The sequence below is a fragment of the Nicotiana attenuata genome, chromosome 7 (genome assembly GCF_001879085.1).
Source record: "Nicotiana attenuata strain UT chromosome 7, NIATTr2, whole genome shotgun sequence".
Lineage (NCBI taxonomy): Eukaryota > Viridiplantae > Streptophyta > Magnoliopsida > Solanales > Solanaceae > Nicotiana > Nicotiana attenuata.
This window is the reverse complement of record NC_031995.1, coordinates 56,640,090-56,646,505: the sequence shown is the minus strand read 5'-3', so window position 1 is coordinate 56,646,505 and position 6,416 is coordinate 56,640,090. Positions and strand designations below refer to the sequence as shown.

The 6,416-nt window shown below is 35.3% G+C and overlaps 1 long non-coding RNA gene across 1 annotated transcript; it reads right to left on the bottom strand.

Annotated features, from left to right (window-relative positions):
- Positions 1,334–3,559, bottom strand: LOC109229133. The gene is made up of 3 exons (XR_002068511.1): positions 2,791–3,559; positions 1,976–2,067; positions 1,334–1,883 (listed from the first exon to the last, which is right to left on the bottom strand). It is a non-coding gene; the product is annotated as an uncharacterized LOC109229133 (long non-coding RNA).

Genomic DNA, 6,416 nt, shown 5'->3' with positions numbered 1-6,416 from the left:
ACTTCAAAACTATTCTGGTTAAAGGTATTTTGCAAGTCCTGCATATAGGATGGGTGATTCATGATTGATCTTCATCAATTAAAAGAATTCCTAAAATCCATTTTCGAAAGGTCTTTTAAGATTTAATCGGAGGGGAGAGAGATTGGGGGTAGGGCAAGTGGAATTGAGGGGGAAGAAGCACTGCTATCAACCTATATATACATCACTTAGTACTGTTTTGTTCAATGGATTGTTGGTACAGAATATGACCTTCAAGCACTGTCAAACATAGCCAAGACATAGGAATTTAATTTTCATATGACCCTAAACTTACATTTGATCGACTCGTCCTCCAAGTGGTGTGGTGGGCCACCAAATGGTCCTTAACTATTCATTGATATTAAGCAAAGAGGATATGGTATTTTTTGATTGATGTCTACATTATACTCTAGTTGAAGGGACATTTCATTTTCAAACCAGCTATATTGCTGAGGCTAGGGTGGTCCATCTTTTTATCTAGGACTAGGAAATTACACATAATTTCTTTGTATGGAAGTCCCATAATGTTGTCCGCGGATTTCTACGACAAAGGAGATGTTCCTATACTAATGCTATGCCATTTTTGATTGATTAAAGTTTCATGCTGCTCACCACCCACTCCTCGAGGCAAGGATGGGACAATACTGTCATTTCAAGATTTACAATCCGATACATTTTCATTATGTACCTACCAAACCTATCATCTCATGTGCCAAAATCAAACTGTTCTTCCTTCTCCGCTTCTTTGTTATCTACATATGCAGCACAACTTCATTCTCGTTTGCTCTGCTTAATCTTCCTTTTCTGAAGGAAAGTAGCAAGCCACTCCCCTACTGGTATTGGTACATAAGACAGACAGGAGGTTGCTCAATCAGCCAAGCAGTCCATTATTTATGTGCCAGTGCAATGCGGTCGAAATACATACTCTACGTTCAAGTTTTTTTTTTTTCAAGAAATAAAACAAATATGTTATCTACTTTCAAGGAAAACAAATCTAGTCTACGTTCAAGGTTTTCAAAATAAATATTCTTAATCACCTTTTTCATTTTTCTGGAGGGTGGGGGCTTTTAAGGTTCATTTCTTACCCCGCAATCACAATAATGGGGATAAGTTTACGTATAATGGAAACTGATTTTAAAAGCCTCTTCCTTGTTACAAGTTACAACCCAGGAATGCTAAGTCACTTTCCTTTATTGTTGCTTTCCTCCTCTTTTTTTAAAATTAAACATTGTGTTTGATATCTCTAAATCTATGACCAAACAATTAAGCAACTGGACCATAACTACTCAAACCAAGACCAACTACTAGTCACACAGGCCATAGATTAAAACCGACAGCTTTTTTTTTTTTTTATCAAGTAAGATGTTATTATCAAAAGCATCAAGAAGATGCATAGTTACAAAAGATCAGATGCGAAAATAAAAGAAAAAACTAGTCCCTTTACAGTATGTCAATCTAAGACAAGGGAACTAACAGTCCAAAAGTTGATCAGAACTAATTGCAGTAGCTATCTTAGTCTAACAAAAAAGATTGAGCAGGCATCTAGCTTTGAGAGAGTGATTTGAGTTGAGATCCCATCAAACCATCTACTATTCCTTTCATTCCACAAACACCAAAAAATAACTGCAGGGATCATCAACCAGATCTTCTTAATGGCCATGTTACTAGCATTTAGAACATCATTGGCCCTGTATTAATCCAGTCATGTTTTGTGCGTTTTACAGGGAGGCTCTGAATAGCCAGAATAGCAGGGGAGATCACACACATTTGAACTGTCATCTTTTTTTCCTCTCCGATAACCTCTTGCATTTATGCATGATAAAAACTAGCATATATGATTGCTAGATTATGCTGTGTATAATCACCTAACAGAATCAGGATTCACATCATTTTATCTTGCGGGAGGGGAAAAAAGGGGAAGGTGATCGGGGTTGTGGTAGTTATCATATACACCTACCTTAAAGAATGTCGTTGCCATCATCCACCAACGTCTATCAGCATGTTTCTCCAAGTCCCCATGATGCAGAAAACAAAAGGCCTTCACTGCAGCTACATGGCAAAAACAAGGAGAGAACTTCCTAACCACAAGCTCAAGCAGTGAGCAAAAGATAAAAGCTAATGACACCTAAAATAAATATTGCTTATAGAATAATAAACAAGAATACAAAAATGTACAAGGACCATGTCATATAAGTGAAATGTCATCCTCAAATCATTAAGATGCAGCTTGTTATAATCATCAAGGCAACAGCAGTAGGATATGCGACGCATACACATAATCAGAAGCATGAAGAGGTACAGAGTAAGGGCAAGAAAAAGAAGAGTCTGAATTTGAATAATAAACAAAGTACAACATAAAAGCACTTCCAAAGAAGAGAAGCAAGACAATTGTAAAATGTTCCCCTCTTTTTTCTTGGGTGATGTAAAATCTAATTGTTTTATGAGTTGCCAAATAGACAGTGCAAAAATTCAGAAACAGGCATGACAAATGTTAACCCAACATTACTGGTTTCATAAAACCATTTTCTATTTGAATAAGCGACATGAACAGAAATGGAAAAAGAAACTTAAAAAGTTACAATTAAGCTTATATTTACAAACAACAATGTCAATCAGATTCAAAAAGTATCCTTTTTAATCAGGTAAAGCTTTCATTCATAAGATACAGAAGATGCAAATATTACAACAAAAGAGGCTAGCTCCTATAAAAAATTACGTATCTCCAGGCAAAAATTGAACCTTAGAAAGTCCAAAAAAACTTCAAAACTTTACCTTACTCAGAATACATCAAGCAGAAATGTTAGTCAAACATCTAGCTTTTAATTTGTGGTAGCGAGTTGAATCCCATCAAAGCAGTGCTGATGTCTGTCCTTCCAAATTGTCCAGATGATGCAGGCATGAATCCTTAAGTGAGTGCTTCTGGTGGATTTTCCAACTCCACCTTCCCCAAGTGCAAAGAGTACTTTATATTTATAATACAGATGTAAATGCCATTTTTTATTTTGTTTTCAAATTCACTGACTACTTTTCTTATAACTTGTTTAAAAAGAGGTTTTTCATAGAAAGTTTTTAACATCCTGTTCTTAATCACTGACGTATTCTTAAGATTTCCTAAACAATTATTAAATCATTTTGCCAGTCACATTGAATATTCAGTGTTACACCCTCAAGTTTGAGCCAATGATAAGACACACGCTTGAGCATCATGATGCCTGTACTAAAACTCCACTAAAGCCAGCACACACCTGCGCTGCAACTAGCTTTAGGTCTTAAACACGCCTCAAGAGCACCATTAACAACATTCAGAAAAAAATAAGAGTTTCCTGCAATACTTCAAGAATTATTAAGTAATAATTGCATTTACCTGCAATACTACAAGATAAAGGACTCAACATTTTGCAACTCAGAGAATGAACAACCAGCAAGAAAGAGAAAATACAGAGGAAGTCATTTAGAAAACCTAATTAATAGCATGTTTGGCCAAGCTTCTTTTTGGCCAAAAGTGCTTTTTTTTTTTTGCCAAAAGCACTTTTGGCCAAAAATTGAGGTGTTTGGCCAAGCTTTTGGAAAGAAAAAAAGTGCTTTTGAGGAGAAGCGGAAGCAGTTTTGGAGAAACAGAAAAAAGTAGCTTCTCTCCAAAAGCACTTTTTTGAGAAGCACTTTTGAGAAAAATACACTTAGAAGCAGTACTTAGAAGCAGTTTTTTAAAGCTTGGTCAAACACTAATTGCTGCTCAGAAGTGCTTTTCAAACTAATTAGCCAAACACAAACTGCTTCTCGCCAAAAGTACTTTTGAGAAAAGCACTTTTGAAAAAAAGCACTTCTCAAAATAAGCTGATTTTTGCAGCTTGGCCAAACGGGCTATAAGACTTGCTCCCTCACACTCTCGAGATCTTCCCTGCATGCTTCTTTTTCATTAGTCGCTTACTTCCCTATACGTCTATTTTTCCTTTAATATGGAGATCTGTGACAGCTTTTGTATCTGCCCTCTTATTTTTATTTTGTTTTTGTTTTTCAAATACATACCTATCCTTTTTCATTGTCATTGCTGTCTTTTGAGAGGGCCCGCACGTGAGGGGCGTGTTGAGAATATAATTAAACAAATAAAAGTGTGCTCTTAAGCTTCTAGATGAGATGATCATGTACTTACATGAACAAACCAATTGCTTGTAGAAGTCATGGGATCATGAATCAGAGTAAGAGAGAGTTGCAGGTTTTCTCAACCTCCTGCCTTCAAATTTATCACATCTAATATTGCAAGAGGCCTTGATAACCTCAGAGAGGTAACAACTGTACTGTGATACTCTAATTTGTTTCAACACAAAATGACTCTTTCTTTTTCTTTTCATAAGTCTCAACATTAAAGTGACATCAGTTAAAATATCAAGAATATGCTCCACAAAAGAAAAACTTAGCGGGAAAATCAAAGAACAAAGCTAATTAGAGGAACAAACCTTCAATTTCTTCCTCATTGGACCAATGTTAAAGAGATGCAAATCCAAACTGCACATAATTGAAGCAGGCACATACCTTTCACCTTCAATTTCTTCCTCATTGGACCAATGTTAAAGAGATGCAAATCCAAACTGCACATAATTGAAGCAGGCACATACCTTTCAACTTTCATCATCAAATTCAACCTTTCAACTTTGCTCTAGATGTCTCAAGAAAACCTGAAAAGGAGCTTTGCTCTAGATGTCTTTTATGTGGCAGAGAATTGGAAACGAACAGCCACTTACGTGTTGAGAATATAATTAAGCAAATAAAAGTGTGCTCTCTCAAGCAGCTTAAGCTTCTAGATGAGATGATCATGTACTTACATGAACAAACCAATTGCTTGTAGAAGTCATGGGATCATGAATCAGAGAGAGTGAGAGAGAGAGTTGCAGGTTTTCTCAACCTCCTGCCTTCAAATTTTTCACATCTAATATTGCAAGAGGACTTGATAACCTCAGAGAGGTAACAACTGTACTGGGATACTCTAATTTGTTTCAACACAAAATGACTTTTTCTTTTTCTTTTCATAAGTCTCAACATTAAAGTGACATCAGTTAAAGTATCAAGAATATGCTCCACAAAGGAAGAACTTAGCGGGAAAATCAAAGAACAAAGCTAATTAGAGGAACAAACCTTCAATTTCTTCCTCATTGGACCAATGTTAAAGAGATGCAAATCCAAACTGCACATAATTGAAGCAGGCACATACCTTTCAACTTCCATCATCAAATTCAATCTTTCAACTTTGCTCTAGATGTCTCAAGAGAACCTGAAAAGGAGGGGATTCCAACTTTGCTCTAGTTGTCTTTTATGTGGCAGAGAATTGGAAACGAACAGCCACTTATTCCTTCACTGCCCTATTACTAGTCAACTGTGGCAATTGTTTCTTAACATTGTTGGGCTAAGATGGTCTATACCAGCTACTACTGTTGAGTTACTAAAATCTTGGAACAACATTGGAGACTCAGCGAGTCAAAAGACATGGCGGAGACTGATACCGGCATGCACATGGTGGACAGTATGGAAGGAGAGAAACTCAAGAGTTTTTGAAGACAGATACAAATCCGTTCAGGATGTCAAGATGGACTGTATTCTTCTATTTCATTTTTGGTGTACAGAAAGTCTAGTAGAGGATACAGAATCTCTGGTAGACATGTTAGGCTTTTTGTAATTAGTTAGATCAAGATTGATCTACTATTCCCTGTACATATGGTTATGCACTGCCTTAGTGCATTTTTTTTTAAAATACAAATGTTACCATTCTCAAAAAAAAAGAAAATCAATCTTTCATTTTCTTTTTCTGTCGACAGTATTGTTGATCTACTCATTCACATCCTACCTTATATTCCACCAATGTAAATGAGTTCTACCACTTTGGCAATTATTGCAGATTGTCGTGATATTTCCAAAAGAGATCTATCTTTCTTTGTTTAAACCAGTTCTACTTTACCACAAGATCTTCCTAAAAAAGAAGACATTATATGAGCTATCAAATAATATATATATATATATATATNATATATATATATATATATATATATATATATATATATATATATATATATATATATATATATATAACATTTATTGAACAGCATTGTGGTTAAAGCTGTCCCACCTTATCTACCACCAACATAAACATAAATAATTTTTCACTTTGGCAACCCTACAGACATTCATGATCTTTCCAAACAAGATCCATCTTTCAAAGTGTTTAAGAAAGTTCTGATTTACTACCTTTATGGAAGAAAAACATTATATAAGCTATAAAAATTGAAGTGCTCAATGCAGCTAAAGCTATTTTCTTCTTTGTCCTCCTTAGATTTAATAAAGGACTTGTCACTTTATATTAAATACTTTGTCCTCAGTCTTTAAGGATCGCTTTGTTTAAAGTATAAAGT